Consider the following 21,209-nt stretch of genomic DNA (forward strand, 5'->3'; position numbering starts at 1 on the left):
CCAACGTCAGCCGGGGATGACGCACACTGACTGGCTGCAGTCCCTGCGGCGCTGGGGATGTGGGTGCTGTGCACCTCTGCTGCAGGTTGTGTCCAGGTCAGCGCCTGCTTCTGCCTGCTCAGCAGCCAGGCTGAGCTTCCTGTGCTACTGGTGTGAAAATTTCAGCTCATTAATTAAGCTCAGAAAATTAGAAAGTGGGCTAAATATAGCTGCCCAATGAGACTGCACAGCAAAAGGAAAACACCCTTCCATCACCTTGCACACCCACCCACCCACTCTGGCAGGCAAAGGAAAGACAGAAATTCCCATTTAAACACCGCTCCTCCATGCAGGAGTGAAGCTGAGGGGGGATCCATGGCACTGTGAGTGAGAAATTCAGTGAGAAAGAACATGTGGGCAAAGGGGCTCTCACCATTTCTGTGCCTGCAGGGATGTGGGATCTGGGAGCTGAGCTCCTGCTTCCTTGCAGGGAAGGGAAAGAAGGGAAAGGAAGGGAAGGGAAGGGAAGGGAAGGGAAGGGAAAGGGAAAGGAAGGGAAGGGAAGGGAAGGGAAGGGAAGGGAAGGGAAGGGAAGGGAAGGGAAGGGAAGGGAAGGGAAGGGAAAGGATTTTGATCTCCCACCTTGTGGGCAGGCAGAGCATTAAAACCTCATTTGTTCAGCACTGAGAGCACTGGAGTCCCATAGGGCACATTTCATTCATTCTTAGTAGACTGTTTCCCACTTTATAGCCTGGATGATTTAACGCAGTCCAAACAAAAGCTGCTCTCCCTGCCCCAGGCACAGAGGCTCCTGGTCACACACCCAAATGCTGGAGGGTTCCCTTCCTTGGCAGATCCTATGGGACACACAGCAACATTCCCATATCTTGGGTTGCAGAATTGCCATCACTTTCAGTTTCCTTTGGAAGCACTTTTCCATAAGGAGGCCCCAGCTCCGGTGTGGGTGGGAGATCACAGGGATGGGTTCCACTGCACCAGGAGCAGCAGCAACCACCAAAACAACCAGGTTTGGCCTCAGAACAGAGGGTGAACTGCAGCACCAACGAGCAGCTGAGCAAATAAAAACCTCTCCTGGACTCAAGGCGAGGAAGAGGACTGCAGCCTTCCCCTGGCATGCTGTGTGTCACAGCTGCTCCTGCACCGGGCAGGAGGATGCGCTGCCCAACCAAAGGGGTGCATTCACACACAGTGTGTGCTGGAGCCTGGCCGAAGCACTCAGAGCCATTTTCAAGCCTGGAAGTGAAAAGGATTCATCAACATTTTATAGCTTCTGCTCTGCAGAAATGGCAACCACAAGCCAAACACTTCTGTCCTTTACCTTCCTTCAACACCAATGACTTTGGTACAATCGAAAGCCAGTTCCAGCCCGTAATTTTTCATTGCAAAGACAGAATTCAGCCCGTAATGTTCTCAATAACAAAGTACCAATGACAAAGCTGAAAAACATCAGAGGAGCAAAGAGCAGCGAAAGTTTCCCTGGGCTTCCATATGGCATCGCTCCATCTTGGACCGCACTGTTGTTATATTTCATCCAGCTTTTGCTGTTTCTGTGTTATCCGACGCGGGCAAAATGTTGATGCGAGGACGCTGTGCAGACACAGAGCTCTCCTCTCCCACCAGCGTGCACCACATTGGTATTCTCCCCCGAACCGCGACGTTTTCAGAATGTTTTGTTAAGTTAATTTGTATCCGCAGCCACTTGTGAATTTTTCAGATTATTTGATCTGTAACTGAACTAACACGAAGTTTAAGCCTTGTTCTGCAGGAGCAGACGGTGCGAAGCGTGTCTCAGTGCGTTCAGTGTGTGCCCCGACCGAGGTCCCCACGCACCATCAGTCTCCATCAGCAGCCCATGACCGGTGTGTCCCTCATGGCTCCAGGGCTGATAGATCTGACCTGCAGGGCACCAACCCCCACTGTGACCCCAGGGGGCTCCCACTGCCCTGGCAGCTTTCTGTAGGACACGTGGATCTGGGGGGTCCCAGCCTGCAGCCCCACACACCTGTGAGCAGGAGAGGTTTTGCTGGAGGGCTGTCGCATCCCTGTGCATCCTTGTGCATCCCTGCCCACCTCTTCCATCCTTGCACATCCCTGTCCATCCCACATCCCTGCCCATGCCTGTTTATCCCTGCTGATCTCTGCCCATCCCCACAGGACTGCAGACTCATTCTCTCCCCCTCCCCCCCCCACCCCCCTCAGTGTTGGCATTTGTTGGCAGCAATGTGTGGCAGCTGCCTCTTCTGGCCACAATCACATTGCTCTTTAACGTTTTGTTTTACCAGAGTCAATTTAAGAACTGAATTCAAACACCATCAAGGGGGAAAGCCCCTCGTCCTGGTGCTGAACAACACTGAACAGAGCCCGGCCCCATCCTCCTGACCCCCGCCCTTCAGGTATTGATCAGCACTGATCAGATCCCTCCCAGCCTTCCCTTCACCAGGTGAACAGCCGCAGGGCTTTCAGCCTGGCCCCATCAGGAGGTGCTCCAGGCTCCCACCATCTCTGCAGGGCTCTCTCCAGCCATTCCCTGTCTGCCTGGATCTGGACAGCCCAGCACTGGGTGCAGTGCTCCAGCTGTGCCTCCCCAGGCAGGAGCACCTTTCTCAAGTGCTGGCTGCACTGTGCAGTGTACTCTGAGGAACCATTGACCCTTGTGGCCATAGGGCACACTGCTGGCTCACATTCAGCTGCTGGTCAGACATTGGACAGCTGTTGGTCAACCGAGACAATGCCGGCTTTCTTGCTCAGCAGGGCACACTGCTGGTTCGCAGTGACTCTGTTGGCCACCAGAATCCCCAGGTCCTTCCTGCAGAGCTCCTTCCCATAGCTGTACTGACATGTGCTGTGATTCCTCCCTAGGTGTAGGGCTCTGTGCTCATTCTTGTTGAACCTCATCATGTTCCTCTCTGCCCAGCTCTCAGCCTGTCCAGGTGTCACTGAATGGCAGCACAGCCTTCAGGGTACGGCACTGCTCTCATCTTTGGATCCCATCCCCACTAACCCCCAGTCAGAAAATATACATGGAGGCACCAATTGTGATCAAATATCTCCCATTTCCAACAGGCAGCCTACCCAGAAATGTGAACATCCTAATTGAGACTGTGTTTGAGAGAGTTGAATTGCAAATGAATCAATTCCTTAATAAATAAATAAATAAAAATTAACAGCATCACTCCAAACGAGACCAGCACGGGATGGTTAATAATTGACGGCCATATTTCTCCCCATACCTGATCAAAGGATTCGATTGTGTGATAAATGGGGAATTATTGTGAAACATGGAACATCCATTAGGAGAACTGGTGGGGCAGGTGGGGCTGCTTCCCTTCCCTTCCCTTCCCTTCCCTTCCCTTCCCTTCCCTTCCCTTCCCTTCTTCCCTTCCTTCCTTCCTTCCTTCCTTCCCTTCCGCTCCCCTCTCTGCTGCTCTCTATTATTGCCTTCCCCCCCTTTTTCTTTGCATACAGGCCCTGCAGCCCGCCGCCATCAGCCCCTGTACCCGCCCAGGACCCACTCGGAGCCCCATGACGTCACCGGGGGTGCCGTCACGTGACCGGGGCCGCCCAATCCCGCCCCCGCGCCGCGCGCGTCCTCGCGGCCGCCCCGCCACGTGCTCGGGGCGCGCGCGCGCGTTCCCCTTAAAGGCGCGGCCCGCCCCCGGCTAGCGGCGCAGCCGCGCCCCCAACGTGACGTCCGCGCCCCCCCCGGCGGCAAGCCCCGCCCCGCGTGACGTCACGGCTGGCGGCGGGCTCGGGAATGACATTCACCTGGTGCGAGCGGCCGGGGCGGCGTGGAGCCCGGCTGCACGTGTCCCCGCGCCCGCGGCCCACCAGCGCAGCCGCCGGCGGAGGGCGGAGGAGAAGCAGCGGGAGGAGCGCGGCCGCGGCCCCGGGCGCCCCTCCGCCGTGCTCCGGCAGGATGCGGGCGGCACGCCGCCTATGTGTACGGGCAGCGCAGTGCGTTGGGCGGGAGGGCGTTTTTGAGGTGCCTGTAACGGGGATTGAGGGCCGGGCGGCTCCCCGGGGTTCGGTGTGGGGATAGGGGGGGGGTGGCAGCCTGGAGCTGGCGGGGGGCTGCGGAGGGTAACCGGGGTCTGGGGAGGGGGCGCGCCGGGACCGCGGGTGGGGGTGGGAGCTGCGCCGGTAGGGAGCGGTCAGCGGCACCGCGGGGAGCCTGGGGCGCGTCCGTTCCCCGGCGGTGCCCCGCTCCGTGCCCCGCTCCGTGCTCCTCTCCATGCTCCGCTCCCCTCTCCGCTCCCCGCGGTTCGCCGCTTCTCCGCCCCTTTAGGACGACGGAGCTCCGTTTGTCCGCCGCCCCTGATGGTGTCCATTGTCCTCGTTCCCCTCCGTACCGCGTCCCACCGCCCGTCGCTCGGGGCTGCCGATGCCGCGGCTCGGGGGGGTCCGTTCCCCTGCGGTATTGGCGGCTGTGCCGTCGCGTTTGGTTATTTTTGCCGTTTTCCGCTGTTTTTCCCCATCCACGAAACGCGATCCCTGCGGGCGGATCTCGCGGACGTGGTTCGGGGGGTTCCGGGCGCGGTGCCCGGGGCTGTTCCCCACCGTTATGCCGAAATCCACGCTGGATCCGATCCGATTCGCTGTGCTGCCGAGGGAGCGGCTGTGGGATAACGGGGACACGGTGCTGGTCGAGGGGCGATGTGCGGGAGGTGCGGGGACTCGGCCGCCCCCCGGGCAGCGTTTGCAGAAGCGTTTGCTGAGAGTGGGAGGAAAAGCATTTTTCGGTTGGGGTTTTTCCAGCCTGAGAACCCCATGAGGGGCGGGGGGGGGGATGGAGAGCACGACGGGAGCCTCCGTGGTGCCTCCGGGACGAAAACTTGTGCTCTATTTGCAGGGTTTCGGTGCACGTTCGGTGCGTGCTGTGAGCGCTGCCCGGCTCCGCTCGGGGCAACGTGCAGGGTCTGTCCGTGCTCCGGGCGTTGTGTGTCCACAGCAGCACAACCGCTGCCATTTGTTTCCTGCTCTGGGCGTTGTATGGCCCTGGTAGCGCAGCCATTGGGATTTGCACCCGATGAAGCGCGCTCCCGTTGTTGCGTTGCCCGATGGTGTCCCCCCTCCCCGTGGCAGTGGGATTGGCCGGTGCTTTTTGGGGCGATGGGGGCTGTTCCCCTCCTCACCACTCATCCCTGCGTGCGTGGAGCCGTGTGCTGAGCTGTGAAACACCCTCCTCCTGCAGAGCTGGCGATTGGAAGCCGTTAATTGCTCCCTGCCAGACTGACTTCTCCATTAATGAGTTTGCTGGCACTCTCCTCCTCCTTCCTGTGCGTGGTGGTGAGGGCCCATATTTCAAATGGGAAAAGTCATAAATGCTTTGAGTAATGCAGCAGGAGAAGCTTCCAGCTGAAGCGGTGCTGAGTGGTGGGGGGCAGCGGGGAGCTCTGTGTGTCTGGGGGTGGGGAAGGGGACATTGAGAGGAGACTCTGGGAGGGGATGGGCTGTGGCTGAGGGCTGTGTGGCCTTCAGTCCTCCCTGCCCCATCATCTGGCATTGCCATCAGGAGGTGTGTGCAGGTCTGCCATGCCCGGGCCCTGTGCTTGCTTTCCCTGTGGTACCCACTGTGTTATACAGGCTGCTGTGGGTGGACGTCCCCAGTGGGTGCCCTCCCTCACCCCCTGCCTGGAGGAAGGCTCTGCCTGCTGCCCAAAGTTCTGCGTGTGGGATGCAGGGATGAACTTCAGGCGGATCTGAGCTTATGGTAATGAGAGGGGATGCTTGGCTGCATTAAGGAGTGCTGCTAAGAAGTTTAATCCACAGTTGCTGAACTTTGAGCTTTAAATTCTTCTTATTCGAGTTGTTAAGAACATGCACATTATTCATGACTCTAGGCCTGGAAAAAGGACAGTGTGTAAATGACTGAAGATGGCTATCGCTGCCCAAACAGAGCAGATGTTCCTCACTCTGTGTTGCAGGTAATGCTCAGCTGAGGGCTCTGCACAGCCTGGCAGTGGTGTGGGATGGGGCCGTGGTGCTGCTCCTGGCCATAGCGGTGTCACTGCTCACAGCTCTTGGTTTAAAACTGGGAGCCCCGGAGCAGTGTCACCCTGTGCAGCTCCCTTCACACAGAGCTTACTGCGCTGGGAGCCTTTCAGGGCTGTCTCTGTTAGACCCGTTCTGCTCTTGTCCTCTCTTTCTGATGGTTTGCTTTGTAACTTGGACTAATTTTGTTTGTTTTCTTTTTACACCACAGCCCAGCAAACTGAAAATTGTATTTTTCGCTTTTTTTTCCCCTTCTTTTCTCCTGTCCTTCACCTCATAAACGCGTGACTTTTGTGTCTGTTCCAGCACAGTTCTCTTGGACTTTTCTTTTCCAGCTTGGCTGCCATTGGTCTGGCTTTGTAATGAATCCAGCCCGGTGCTTTGCACTTGCAGCCTGCACTGTCCATCTGCACAAACCCTTGTAGAGCCGCATGCCCTACACACAGAGCTCTCTGCATACAGCCACGTCCAGTGCAGCCCCAGCGTCTGGAAAAGGAACGTTGCCCTCCTGACAAAACGGCTTTATTTTAAACATTTTTTTAATCTAGGAGACCTCTTGGCTCCAGTCTCCCCATGTGGACCCCCCCGCTGCTGCCCTGGGCTGTTTCGGACACGCTGTGCTCCTGCACTGGGGTTGGGGCAGCTTTGGAGATGGGCTGTGTGCTGCCTTATGAGATTTTGGAGCTGTGTGGCCATTGTGAAGGTGTGCAGCCCCTGCCCTGAGGTGTGGTTTTTAGCATTGCCCTCTTCCTAACATCATTACCCCTCGGGATGTGGCACTTGGAACCTCTTCATAAGCGTCCATGTCCCCACTCCAGTTCCCTGGCAACACTTGCACTATTAAGAGCTGCTCTAGATTAGAAAGCAGATGATTGTTTGTCTAAACAGGTTTAAAAACCGATCAAATTAAAGCGGGCCGGGCGACCAATATGATGTGAACACCTCAATTGGTTTAACAGCTGTGTAAATCACAGGAGGTCAGGCTGTGGTTAAGTGGGATGGTTTGGATTCGGAAGCCTGTGGCCATTCCTGCCCAGCTCCTGGGGGCTCCAGCAGGGCTGGTTCTGTGAAGCAGCATCTGAATCACTTGTTTACAGCCTTGTTTTTTAGGCTGTTGCTTTATGCTGGCTTACATCAGAGTGGTGGGCTGCAGTGTGAGCTGCTGGGATAGCGGTGCCCAAAGGCGGGGATGTGCAGTGCAGGAGGGATGTGGTGGCTGAGCAACTCATGGATGTGGGCAGCGGGCTCCAATGGCACTGCCTGGCACAGAGGCTCTGCTGCTCTGTCTCTGTGTGGATCTCGGAACATGTCGATGTTTGCATGGGGCGCAGAGCCTGGTGGTGGCCCTGGGGTGCTGCTGTCTGTCTGCTTTGCAGTTGGGGCAGCCGTGGTGCAGCCTGCCAGGCTCTGGTGCAGGAACATGGGTTGCAGGTCTTATCCAATGTGCCAATTTAAGAGTACAGCAGGCAAACTGGACTCTGTGAATAGCTGACTCCGTGAGGTGCTTGCTGCCTTGTTCCTGCAGGGAGATGCTTTTCCCATCCTGACTGAGGGATGGGTTGAGATGCGCTGGGTACCAACTCCGGAGATGCTGCCCTGGTGTTTGCAGGCAGTGAGTGCACAGTGATGTGGGGCAGCCACGTGCTTGGGGGGCAGAAGGTGCAGAGCTGGAGGCAAAATGCTCCTATCAGCGGGGACATGCAATGCTGGTGCTACTGCTGTACTCACTGCAAGCACCCATTCCAGTGGACTGCTGGAAGAGCCATGGACACAGCTGGAAGAGAACGAGGTGCTGATGTGTGCGGCCTGTTAGAATGATCTTCCTCAGGAAGAACAGCAGCACATTGTAAAATTCAGCTTGTTGTCTCTTTGTGCTGCTCTGGTCATACCAGCATCTCTCCCTTTGAGCTGACAATTGTTTTAGTCTTCGTGGCATCTCTGTATTGAAATCAGCATTGTTAATAATTCCACGGATGTTCTGAGCTCAAAAGGTTCTTTTCTCCCAAGCCCCCATTTATCTCTCCTTGGAGATTGTGCTTCCCTCCATTTTGCTTTTGTGAAGCGAGCAGAGCCGGGCTACCTGCAGACACGTGTGTGCGCATCCACGCAAAGCCTGCAGGAAACGGCTTTATTTCCAACCCATCTCCAGCTCCGATGTCGTCCAGCGTTTGCTCCGTTTCCATGAGGCACGGATGGCTGCTGCCTCTGCCTGGCCCTGACCACGGCGTCCCTCCCCGCTGCTTTCCTTTGTTTGCCGCACTGCCGGCCGCTGGGCTCTGCCTCCACCCGCACAGCAGCGGGGGCTGAGCGGAGCTCTATGGGGCTGAGCGGAGCTTTGCAGCCGCCACACGTGGCCGTGAGCCCCGTGCCGGGGGGCAGTCCTTCCCGCTGGGCACACAGGTGGGGCCGTGCTGTCCTTTGTCCCCCCCGCAGGGGCTGCCCGGGCAGAGGGTGGCTGTTTGTGGGCCGGCAGTGGGGAGGATTTGGTGCCAAAGCACAGAGAGGTGTTTGCTGGCAGCCTGCTGGGTGGGCTGTGGGTTCCATCGACAAACCATTGTCCCCTGGGAGCACTCCTGTTCCCTCCATGCAGCTCGGTGGGATGTCAGCCTGGGTAGATGGGGACCAGGCACCTCAACCCAGCACTGAGAGCCTCGTGCAGGGCAGTGCTGGTGCTGCCCTGCATTGAGCTGCAGAGCGCTCAGAGACAAAGGCACGGGGTGATGCATTGGGCCGGGCATCCCAGTGGCACAGCCATGTTCGGTTCGGGTTTGTGTCCCCTGGTCCCCATCCTGGGGTGGCCCAGCACTGTCCCCCCAGTGTCTGCTCTGCCGTCCTGGTGCCGCAGCCCCCCCGGTCACCTCCTTCCCTGTGAGTCGCCATTTTATTTTTCTTAAACATTTATGTATAACCGTACACTAACCTATAAAAATTAGTTTAGGATGGCTGCCAAGAAAATCTCTGCAGTGCCTTGTGGGTAACTCCCTGTGAATTACCATAAAAGCTGTAGTGCTGAGGCTGCTGTGGCAGTTGTGAGGATGCCAGTCATAATGCTCAGTATTTAAAATTCAGGAGGATGTGTAATGCCTTCGTGCCTGGATTGCAGCAGCTCGTGGTGTTTCTGCTGTTCTGCGCGCTGCTGCATCCTCCCTCACTTTTCAGTGTCTTCTTGCCTTCTTTGGCCTGATTGCAAAGTGCAACAGGTAGCAAGAGGCTGGCTCGGCGCTCTGGGAGGGAGAGTGGTTTCTGATAGCTTCCTCCCAGGAGAGAGGAACCTCCTGCTTCCATTGAGCCAGCAGCGATATTTCACTTCAGGGAAAAGCCGCTCCGTAACCCTTCCCCTCCACATCCTGCGGTGTGCACAAGAGCCTGAACAGCATCCTGCTTCTGAGGGCACTCAGTGCTGAGCATCAGCTGTCAGCATCCAGCCTCGCTCCGCTAACGGCACAGCAGTGCTGCTGCTCACAGCGCCCTCAGTGCTGCTTTGCTGTGTGCATCGGACGTACAAAGTGCTTCTCTTTATCCGCTGCTCTTCTTCCAGAGCAGAAATTAAGGTGATGCAGATCTGCAATACATTGGTCGTGGAGCTGCTCCGCTCAGTGCTGATCTTCTACTTGGAGTGATGGATCTTTTCATTTAAATTTGACTGAAATATAATATTCATCACGGTGTCAGTGTCCCACCTTCATTATAGCTAACTGATAAACATCGCTAATCGGAGAGCGATCTCCCCGCCCTGCCAGGAGCTGCCTGGGGATAATGAATGCATTTTTAGAGCTAGGAGAAGGTGTCTCGGGGCTGTGTTCCTGCTCTCCCGCCCTATCTGTGCATGGAGAATTGCTCGCCTGGCTGATAAATGAGGCAAGAAGCAAATGTGCTTTTCCCAGGGCTGTTAGTGGTGGTTGCACGGAGCTGTTTCTGTGCAGGGCTCTGACACAGCGGTGGCTGGGATGTAACCTGGTGTCCCTGTTGGTACATGGCAGTTTCTGGAGGGCCCCTCAAACACAGCTGTTTGGGCACAGCACAGGTGGGGCTGCGCCCTGCTGCGCTGCTTCCACATGCAGAGTTGCTCCTGGTCCCATCTGCAGCAAAAGGTGCGGCAATGTCCACATGTGCAGCAAGGCTCGTGCTGCTCAAATGGAGCCTTTTACCATCCTTCCTGTGGAGTGCAGAGCAAAGGAGGGAGCAGGCAGGAGCCGGACCTTACAGCACTATGTGGTATCCAGGCTGGGGCTCTTCTCCTCCTCCCAGCACCTCACAGCGTGATGGCCACTGCGTCACCAGCCACCGTGGAGCGTTGTTCAAAGTGCTGCTCGCCTCCTTCCTTCCCACTGGCTGTATGCAGAGGAAGGGTTGCTGTTCGGCAGAGGAGCTCGATGTCTGCCATCCCACCACCTGCTCCCCATAGCAGGGGAAACCCTGCAGTGCTGAAGATGCATTTCTTTCGTCTGCACAGCAATGGTCCTGCATGCACTACTCCTCTTCCATGGTGAGAGCTGTTGGCTGGCTGGCCTCTGAGAAGGAGCCTGGAGGCTCCGGAGCAGTTCTGGCAGCTCTGCCTTCCTGACCTGCAGCATCAGAACCAGCATCCTGCGTGTCCCCAGCAGCCCTCGCTACAAACTTTACTCCTTGTGCTGCTTTTGCTGCAAAAAACGGCTTTTCCTCTCTCTACATCTCCGCTTCCTCGTCTGCATTTGACCCAGAACAAGCTGAATCCTCCTCTGCTTCAGGATTTCCTGTCACCTCTGTTGCTCTCTGTTGTCCATGTTCATACGTGCAGTGTGTTTCTGTCTTGCTGCAACACGTGTCAGTGGGAGGAATGGCTCCGTGACTTTGGAACTGCTGGGATCTGCGTTCGGGCACTGCTCAGCTGCAGGTCCTGGCAGCTCTGTGTGCAGCCGGGCTGAGGGCAGCTGAGCAGCGGAAGAGTTTCCTGCTGCCTCCTTCCTCCCTGCGACAGAAGGGTTTGTGGTGCGATGCTGACAAGAAGACTGATTTCTTCCAGAAGCCTAAAGCGCAGCTTGGCACCCGCAGAGGCTGAGGACGATCCTGCTGCTGTGCTCCCAAGCAGGATGGTGCGGAGCTGGGTGCAGCACAATGATAACTGCACTCCATTCTCCCTCCTGCATCCACACAGGGCTGCACTGAGCTCCATGGTGTGACCAGGCGGTGTGGGACCACAAGTGTCCCTCTGCAGCTCCTCCTGTAGGCGGTGACACCGGTGGGTGACCATGTCACGTCCCGTGGGCTGTGGCACCCTCTGGCAGCTCGACAGTGCGCTGGCCTGAATGGAGCAGTGGGCTGCATGGAAAAGCAAGGAGGTGGAGATGATCTGAAGGGTTTCTTTGAAGTTGGGCTTGAAGCTACTGGGGCACGGGCTGACAGCCTCCTTGTCCCCAGCAGGTCCCTTTGTGCAGAGCTGGGGTGGCTCCTGGAGAGCTTCTCCTGACCTTTCCAGCTCCATGCCCTCAGCTGCCACCAAGTGACACGGTGACATTTCAGAGCTTGAATGTCTGAGTAATTTCATAAAGATAAAGCCAACACAAATGAAACACGTTGGATTTTGTGTCTGACAAACTGGATTTGTTAACCTGGAGCTTCAGCTTTCGGCTCAGGGGGCCCTTCTGTGCAGGCAGCCGATGGATGGGGCTGGAAGGTGAGGGGATGTGGGTGGGAGTGGGGCTGCCTGTGGTGTGTGCCCGCTTCTCTATCACCCAGAAATATCTACACTGCATGTGACAGGTAGGAGATGTGCACCCCTGGCTCCTTCCTGCCCATCCCTGGGGAGTGGGAAGAGCTGTGTGTGCAGGAGGAGGTTATTTCCTCCGCTTTCGTGCTTCTGCTGCTGGGCTCTGGTTTGACTTACTGCTGTTTAACCCCGCTGTGGAGATTGGCATGGAGAGCTCTGGGTCCCTGGGGAATAGCAAAGTTGCTTTCCCCGCCTTTTTCCTTTATTTCTAAATTAAGAGAAAAGGAAGAAAACAAACAAGGGGGCTTTCTGAGCAAGCGTGGGGAGAGACTACTCCCTGCTTTCCTGGGGTCTCTGTGAGGGTGATGCTGGGCTGCTGGGGAGACTGCAGTCCGAATTCTGCACTCAGAGTACAGTGAGGCCCACAGCTGTGGGTGCCCCATCCCTGGTGATGCTCACAGCCATGGATGGACCCTGAGCAGCCTGAGCTGTGGTGACAGCCAGCCCATGGCAGAGTGGGGGGCTTTGAGGTCCCTTCCTACCCAGCCATGCTCTGATTCTATGCAATGGAAGCCAGGGCTCTGCAGGGCAGTGTGTTCTGTGCAGGCTGCCACTGTGACTGCGGGCTCGGGAAGGCTGTGGTGCTGCTCATGTGGGACACACTCACTGTAACCACAACAAATGGAGATGGTGTTTAATTTTATATAAATAAAAAAGGAGGGGGAGGGAAAAAAGGTCATCTGCAGGGCCTGCAGGATGGAGACACCAGAGCTCTTTGTGCAGTTTCTTCTGGGGTTGTGTGACTTGAGAATCTCCTTCCCTGAATCCCCAGGATGTCGTCGCTCAGCAGAGCTACACTGGGGCTGTTCTGTGTGTCACTGGGCTGGATGTCCCCCACCATCCCCAGGGGACACAGCCAGCACAGTCCTCACAGCAGCAGAAAGCCCCAGCAGCGTTCCAACCAATGAGCTCCGGGTCCTTGTGCATCTGCTGCTCTGGGCTGTTATTCACTGCTGGAGCAACCCTTTGGGAAGGCAAAATGTGAATCCCAAATCTTCCTGCATACTGGGCTGGCAATGTGGACAGGAGTGGATCTTCACCACCCCCAGCATTGGGGATGTGCTTTACAGCCCAAAGCTGGGTTTTCTCTGAGACCAGTGTACAGTCCCTCCCTGGGCTGGAAGCAGAGCAAAACTTGGGCACAGCAACAGTGAGCCCAGCAGGGCCACCAGGAGCACAGCTGCCAGAAGGAAACCAATGGCAAAGGGGAAAATGGCTTTACTTGTGCTTCCTATGTCTGAATGCATGTGGGAGCCTTGGGCACGGCTCTTTGCCAGCTCACAGGAAAGGGCTGAACCTTCTGCCCAGGAGCTGGTGCCACAGTGTGCGGCACGTCCTCCTGGATCCATCGCCTTGATTTAAGGATTTGATGCATCCTGCTATTTAAAAATAAATAGCTAGTTATTTTGGGCTGGGGAGGCAAACAAATCAACAGGCCGGTGATTTCTTCAATCATCCTTCACGCTGCACAGGGGAAAAATTAATAAAGTACCTGCCATCCCCAGAAGCTATTTGTTAAAGCCAACGATAACGATGGGCAAAATTGAGTTCTTGCTCATGACGGGTTTGCTCACGCTCCTGTGCTCCTGCTGCAAGGCAGCGCCGTTCCTGCTGGGCCCAGGGGAAGCAGGCAGCGAGCTGGGCTGTGTCTGCAGCCTCCACAGCACCTCTCTGTGCTCCAAGAGTTGGGGCCCTGTGTGGGCTTGGGGATCCACCAGAAATCCGCTCTGTCTGTAGGACAGCTGCCCCGTGGCATCGCTCCTTTGGCAGCTCCGCAGGGCTTTGCAGAAGCTGCCCTGCATGGTGGTGGCTGTTGGAGAAAGGGCCATTGGGAGCAGGATGTGGTCCTGCGTGGCTGCCCGCCATAGCAGTAATGGTTTTCCAGCGTGTCTTTCTCATCTATAAAATGGGAACACACAGAGCTGTTCTTCCTTAGGAGCTCAGCACTAAACCCATGTTGGGTCCAAGAGCTACTCAGAAGGCATCAGAGAACTTGAGAAGACCACACTGTCCCTGGGTGAGAGCAGCCACCTGGAGCTGTGGGGCTGTTGGCTGCTCTGGGTTTGCCCTCCAGAGTTTAACCAAGAGATGTTTGGCTTCATCCTTGTGGCTGTTCAGCATCAGGGAGGACAGAAGTGGTATCTGCTGTGCTGTGTTTTCGGTTAGTTGTGGTTTTTTTTTTTGGTGGTGGTGAATTTTCTCCTCCCCAGCAAAATACAGCGCATGGGGCCGCTTGGGTGCCCACGTGGGGAATGCAGCTCCTCCTGCTGATAAACCTTTGCTGGGTGCCCAGCTTGTGGGTGGGTGTGAAAGCAGATCTGCATTTAGCTCGCTGCTGGCAGGGACTGGGGAGGAACGCAGGGAAAGTCCCTCCAGAGCTCAGTGCTGGTGGAGGAGTGCAGGCGGTGTGAGTGGGGATGGGGGGGGAGGTGCAAGGGGTCCGGCGGGAGGTGGCTGTGCAGTGCTGGGAGTGCTGTGGGGCCAGTATTGAGATACTTAAACCAAGAACTGATGGGCATTTTGAGTGTTTGAGTGACAGCTGTATTTTTAAGCCATTGATGTTAAATTGTGTGGGATGGAAGAGTGGCCACAGGTGTCCCGCTGTGATGAGGCAGCAGCAGCCCCTTCCAGGTGGGTTTGTGGGGACCTGGGATTCCCCCTGCCCCCACGCACTGTGCACCATCTTTGTGAGCTGAGCTGAAACCTCACTGCTCATGGAGGAGCAGGGAGAGCTGGTTTGTGCCGCACATGAGCAGCAGGTTGGATCCCAAGCCGTGTCCTCTGGCTCCTGATGTCCATCTTAAGGGTGTCAGCTTCAGTGCTGAGCTGTCCCCAGGGGCCTTCAACTCATGTTGGGGAGCAGGAGATGCTGCCCTCTCCCCTCCTAGCCCCCCCCCACTGATGGCCGCACTGCAGCTCTGAGCTCATTCTGTGCTGATGGGGTTTGCGGGCGGATCGGGGCCTTTTCTGGCACAGAAAGGACAAATTAAATAAACATGCTCAAATGCTTAACCATTTGCTTTTTAAATTAGCAGCTTTTTTATACTGAAGGATGCGGATCGGCTGCTGGGGAGCTCTTCAGCAAGTTGTTGGTTTTTTTTCTTCCTGGTGCTACTTTTCCAGTGTGATTCCTGATTTAAAAACCAAATGCCAAACACAGGCCAAGTCTGAGGCTTGTTCCTCTGGAAGATGGCAGAGGGATGTTGAGCTGTGGGGCTCCATGTGGATGCTCAGTGACACCTTGAAGGCAGCAGCACCCACATGCTGTGCCCTGTGGCCACTGCAGGAAAGGTTCACGTTGCTCACCCACATCTGCAAAGTGGAAAAACCTCAAAGCCTCCCATGGGAAGCTTTGGAGCTGCTCTGTGTGGGAACGCAGCTCTGCAGCCCTCACGTTGTAGGTTTGGGACCACCATCCCTTCCATGGGTGGCACACAGTGCACACCCACACTGAACCCTTCTGCTCTGTGCCTCTGCTCCTTACTCTCCTCTTCTGTAGATGGCTGGATTCAGGCAGTGTGAGTGCTCCGTTTCTGTGGCACTGCAGGATAAGGGGGTTCAGGTGCTGCTCTGTTAGGAGCCAGGATTGCTAAATAGCACCTCTGGGAAGGCCAAATGCAGCTGGATAGACACCAGTGTTTCACATTGACCTTTCTTGAGCCTGGGGTGGTACCAATGGAGCATCCCATGAGCACTATGCAGGGGGAGGTGGGGCTGCTCCATCCCCCTGCTTTGTGCCCAGCATAACAGCCAGCCATGCCCCTTGTGTTGTTGTTTTGTTTTTCCATATTAAAGGTTTCACAAATAGAATTAAATACTGTGAAACTTAAGGTAATTAAATGTGAAAGCAGAAGGAAAAAAAAAATAAAAAATGGCAAAGCATCCTCTCCAGGAAGCTAATAGGCTCCGTGCCTCCTTATCTTAATGATTTTCATAATCTGGCTGAATGCAGAGATAATGGATCTGATGAACCTTTATGGAGCTAACTTTAGATTTAATGGGCTCCTTGCTGGGGAGCGGGGTGGGGGAAGGTGCGATCAGAGCATTAAGGGAGGGGGAGCCGAGCGAGAGGAGCGGACCCGAACGGCCAGGAGGGTATTTTGGAGGTTGGGAAGCTGTGCTGAGTGCCGCCTCCTTCCCACCTGGGATTCACCTCGGAAATCGCTGTCGGAGCTCACGTGTTTTCCTCTGGCTCAGCTGCCGTCGGGTTCTGCCTTTCTGCACCACCTCTGACCCTCCCCGGGACGAGGAGCCGCAAAGCCGGGATCATCTGCGTTAATCTGGTCTCATTGAAGCGAGGATCAGTGAAACCACCTCGCAGATTCACTGTATTACGGAGCAGATTGAGGGACTTAGAGAGCAAATTTAATAAATATCATTTTGATATTACTCGGTGGAAAGGGAGACCAAAAAAAAATCTGCTGAGCTGCCGCGGTTGGAGCATCCAATGGAGGTTCATGGTGATGGGTGGGGTGTGGGGGTTTGGGGTCCCATGGTACCGTTGTGTCTCGGGGCTCCCTTCAGTTCCCAATGGAGTCTGCACTTCTGATGCAGCCTGTTAGCAGCTTTCCAGTGGAAAAAGCTGAACTGCTGCAGCAAGCCAAGGGCATGGTTGGGGGGGGGGCGGGGGGGGGCTACAGAATGCCTGTGTGGGCAGGCAGCCGGGTGTCCGGGGGGGAGCTCTGATTACAGGGAAAGGGAGAAAGCGATGGGAAACCCCAAACCCAAAACCTTCCATCCCAGGGCTGCAGGCACTGCTGTCGGTGGATGCTGTGGGTGCTGTGCAGCTCACCCAGTGCCTGCAGGGAGGGCAGCTGGGGGCTGCTCGGGCTTCATCCCCAGCAGGACCCCCTGCCTGCTGCAGAAGCACTCTGGTTAGGAGAAACATGTGACCTCTTGCTAACCCCCTTCCACTTCTCCTCTCGCTCTGCAAGATGTTAAAAAATAGGGGGAGGGGGGGGGGGGGAATGGGTGAAAAAATGAAAAAGGAAAAAAAAAACCCTCTGTCTGTGGCCAATCCAAAGAGGGCGAGAGCTGGAGACCGTATCATTAAAATGCTAAAAATGAGCGTGCTGAAAACAGACACAATTGGGTATTTAAAGCCCTGAATGAAAAGAGTGTGTGTTAGCCGGCTTGCGGAGAGCTGGTCTCCCAGAGCCGCTGGAAAATATGTGGTCAAGCCCGTGCCATTAACTTTTGTTTTTGGTTTGTAAAGTAGCTGTGAAATCTGCCGGGGGGGCGGGAGGGGTGGGGGAAATGTACCCCACGTCCCTGTGGGCTGCGCTCAGCGCCCGCTCGCTCTGAGGCTGCTGCTGTCCCTCTTTGTCCCACGATGTCTCATGGATGCGGGCGCTCCGCGGCCCCCAGCTCAGCAGGGTCACCTCTGTCAGCTCCGCTGCTCTCGGAGGGGCTGCGGCTGAGAGCGCTGCCCGAACCGACCGCAAATGAAGGCAGGGTGAATCACCGCCGAGCCGCTGCGGGGCCGTTGCATCATTTGTTTGCGGCTCCTTTCAAAGCTCGGGCTGCCGAGCAGCTGCGCGCAGCGTTTTGTTGCCTCTTTTCTGTTCCTCGCAGTTTTGGCCCTCGGTGCGGGCACGTCGCGTGTTGCGCCGGGGCGGCACGTGGGGCTGGTTCTGGGCATGTGCACGTAGATAGATTTCCCTCACGTGTATAGATGGAGGGAGCTGCGGGGGCGCAGAACGGCCCTAAAACCTCTCCTAGGGCAAGGGAAAAAGCGCCAGGCTGGGCTGGGCTCCAGCGAGTGGGAACAGATGAATCAGACACAGAATGGTAAAATCAAACCTCGCAGAGCATTAAAAACAACCCGGCCGCGCTGAGCTGCCCGCTGCCGCGCAGGGAGCCCCAGCGGACGCAGCGAGGAGGGATTCTGAACCGAGCAGGGATTTTTCGGCCCCTCCCGGCCGTATCGTTTGGCTGCCGGCCCCGAAGGGGAAGTTTCACCCCTCCTCCCGCGGCCTCGGATGTCGGGTTGGCGAGAGAAATCCCATCTGTTTTCAATCTGGATCCTCGCTTCCATGCACTGCGCGTTCCTCCTCCCCGCTCTGTGCGCCCAGCAGAGGCCCCGCTGACGCTTTTTTCCCTTTTCTTTCCCCCTCTTGTACAAATGCACGCGTTCCTCCTCGCTCCCCGAGCCGTCCTTCATGCGCTGCTCCAACCCGCAGCGTGAACTCCCCATCGGCCGCTGCTTTCCAACTCCGGGATCGAAAAACAGCCAAAGAACGTTACAGAAAGAAAAAAAACAACAAAACATTTGGGAATTGGGGAGGAAAAACAGAAACAAAAAAGGGGGAGGGAGGGGAGGGAAGGAACGTTGTTGTTGTGAGTTTCGCGTTTGGGGGTTTGTTCGGGTCCGACTCGTTGGGTTCATCGGGAAAAGGGACAGACTGAGCGTTTTGTTCGTGCTCACAGCGGCGCCGTGCGATGGGGGCGGACGGGTCGGACCGAGCGCTGCTGCGCGATCTGCGATCCGAACCGCGGAGCGTCCCGGGCCGGGAAGCCAAACATCTGTTTGTAGACGGGCCGCGAGTGCTTCGCGCGTCGGCCGAGCCCAACGCGGAGCAAAGGCGGGCGCTGACGGCTCGGGGCGGCGGGTCTGTTTTAGTTTTTGTTCTTTTCAAAGCGCCGGGAGGTGACAGCCGCACTTCGGGCCGTGCAGAACGGCCGACGGGGCGGAACCGCTGTGCGGGTCGGGGCACCGCGAGGCCCGCCCGGCACCGCCGTCCCTTCAGGCCTCCCGTCCCGCGGTCCCCCCCGCCCGGGGCCTCCAGCCCCGCTCCGCTCCCCCGGCCCCGCCCCGGCTCCTCCCCGTCCCTCCGCCCGCGCTCCTCGCGGGGTCGCGGCGCCCGATGGCCCCGAAGGCTCCGGGGGACGGCGGCCGCTGCCGGTAAGTGCGGCCGTTCGGGCCCGTCGGGACTCATTGGTTTACGGCTCCTTTTTGGATCGGGGCGCTCCGTCCCTCCGGGCCGCACGCGGGGTTGGCGGGGCTCAGCGCGGGGCTGCCCCGCTCTCGGCTCCGCTGCTCTGCACAACGAGAGGCGAAGCGCGGCGGTGCGCGCAGTGTGCGGCCGGCCCGCTGCACACAGGGACCCCTTCCTCCCCTCTCCATCTTTGCGTGCGTGTGTATATGTGTGTGTATATGTGTGTGTATATGTGTGTGTATATGTGTGTTTGTGTGCATTTGTTTCCCACGCCGCAGTCGCCGTTATTTCGTGACGCAGCAGCGGCTTTACCCCGGCTCCGGGTGCCCCTTTTGTACGGCTTCGGACTCGTAGTTGCGATCACAGAAACGTGAGATGGGGGAGAACTGCTCCATTTTGTGGCGGAGCGGTGAGAAATGGCCGTGTTTCACCCCGCGCCCTGGGGAAGGCAGAGCGGTTTCGTGTCGCAGGTAACACTGACGTCGGGGCTTCGACTCGGAGTTCGCAGCAGCTGCGCTGACTCAGAGCCGTTAAAGGAAAGCTGGAAATGAAGTTGAAACGTGTATTATTCGTTGGCAGAAAACCCTCCCGCAGTTAAGGGGAAAAGGATATGTAAAGATGAAGCTGATGGCTGCTCAGTATGGAGAGCAGCTTCAAACATTAATGTTATGATTCCTCATCTCTGCTCCTTCCCTCCCTGCCCCCAAAAGCAGTCCCAGCTCAGGGCTGCTGTGCTGGGAGGAGGCAGCAGCCATCCGGCTGCAGAGGGGGCTCCTGGGCCCAACTCAGAAGGTGTGAATTTGGGTCCCTCTGTGTGCATTTGGGTCCCTGTTTTGGTCCCTCTGTGTTTGGTTCCCCCTGCATTTCAGGCCGCAGTGCTCCAGTGCTGAATGATGCTGATATTTATGACAGCCGGATGCTGTTGAGTTGGGTGGTTGGTTGATTTTTTTCCACCCAAAAAAAGGAGGAGGTGAGAAATGTGTGCTGTTCCAATGGTTTGTTTGCACTCTCTGGTGCAGAGCAGTGGTGGTGCAGTGCAGTCCCTCACGTTGGGATGTGGGGCTGGGATGGCTCCGGAGCACTGCAGAGGGTCTGAGGAGTTCCCTCATTGCCCCGAGAGCTACAAAAGTAGGGCCTGGCCTTTTATTATGTTTCGTCGCCTTGATCACAGAGCCTTCAAACACCCCCCTCATCCTCACTGCTGAGTCTGGCCTGTGGGTACAGATTCTTCTCCGGCGCAGCTATTTCACTAGATTTAATCTCTAAGGAGCGTGCCAGAAAAACAGCCTTGGGGAAACGGCAATCTGAGAGCTTCCTTGTCTGTAAAATGGGGATAGCGATGCGTGGCTCCTTCCTGTGAAGTGTCTCGGGGCAGCCAAAGGCATTGGAGCGGGCGCTGGTTGGGAGCTCAGCAGAGCAGGGCTGAGTTGGCAGCAGTGGAGTCCAGGCAGAGCCTCCTGTGTGTCCTGCAGTGAGGAGCTGTGTGCCAGCAGTTGCATTGAAGCTACGACTCATTTGGTGCCGATTTCTGTGCAGCAGAGGAGACTTTGTGGTGCTGCTCACCTGGGTTGGATTTAAGCAGCCACCTGTGGGGTGGGCGGTGCTGCATCCCTTAGCACTGTGCTCTGCCCTCGTACAGGGATTGGACACTCCGGCTGTGCTGTGTTCTAAACGAGGCTTAAATTCAGAGCCAGCAGAGCCCACAGAGCGTCCCGTGGCACTGGGAAGTGGCAGCTTGTTATGTTGGAGTGTATTTTGTGCTGCGTTAATGCTGGGCAGTGAACTGATAAAAGCAGGGACTGTGGAAAGTGCGGGGCATCGTTTGTTCAAATGCTGATGGTGGGAGAACATCTGTTGGAAGCTCCCTTGGAAGGAGGAGGGCCCTTCCAGCCCTGTACCCTGCGAGCAATCAGTTGTTGGCTGTGCTCGAGGCACCTGGGGGTGTCATGGCTGTGGGTCTGCAGGGATGGACAGACAGATGCCTGCATGGACCGCGCAGCTCTTTCGTCCCTCCCATTTCTGTTCGCAGGGAGCAGCAATCAGCCCATCACAGCGCTGCGAATGGAGGCCGCCCCTCCCCCCCACCCCAACTTACACTAATTCTTAAATAGTTCATTTGGGCGTAACGCCTCTTTTTGCGGTTGATTCTCCATCACAAACAGATTTTCTGGTAATGGTACCTGTGCCATTCAGATGGGATCATTACAGTAATAGCAGCCGGTATTGTCGCAGGATCGGTGTGTGGAATTGATGTGGGAGCTTTACGATGACAGAAGTCAAATCGTAAATAAAGCGATGCAGCGAGAGCAGCGCTCAGCCCTGTGTGTTACACTGACAGCGATGGGTGGGACCCCCCCCCAAGCCCCTCTCCAAGCCCCTCTCCAAGCCCCAGCTTCCCGGGGGGGGGGCAGCAGACTGGGGCAGAGCTCAGGGCTCAGCCTGGCCGATCTGTCGGGGCGAGCAGAGCCCTGCAGGCGGGCGGCGAGGGGGATCAGAGACCCACGGATCTACAGGGGATGTCTGGAAGCGCTTTG

General features: G+C 56.7%; 1 protein-coding gene across 13 annotated transcripts in view; it reads left to right on the forward strand.

Annotated features, from left to right (window-relative positions):
- The first annotated feature begins 18,552 nt into the window (after nt 1-18,552).
- Nucleotides 18,553-21,209, forward strand: part of PTPRS (protein tyrosine phosphatase receptor type S) — a 106,470-nt gene continuing 103,813 nt past the window's right edge. For 10 of the 13 annotated variants that reach the window (XM_015886438.2, XM_015886437.2, XM_015886433.2 and 7 more), the window contains exon 1: nt 18,554-18,641. The gene's annotated coding sequence lies outside the window, so the exon portion shown is untranslated. Of the gene's footprint in view, nt 18,642-21,209 lie in introns of all 13 variants that reach the window. The other 3 variants (XM_015886428.2, XM_015886440.2, XM_015886431.2) reach the window with 2 other exon arrangements.

This window comes from Coturnix japonica, chromosome 28 (genome assembly GCF_001577835.2).
Source record: "Coturnix japonica isolate 7356 chromosome 28, Coturnix japonica 2.1, whole genome shotgun sequence".
NCBI lineage: Eukaryota > Metazoa > Chordata > Aves > Galliformes > Phasianidae > Coturnix > Coturnix japonica.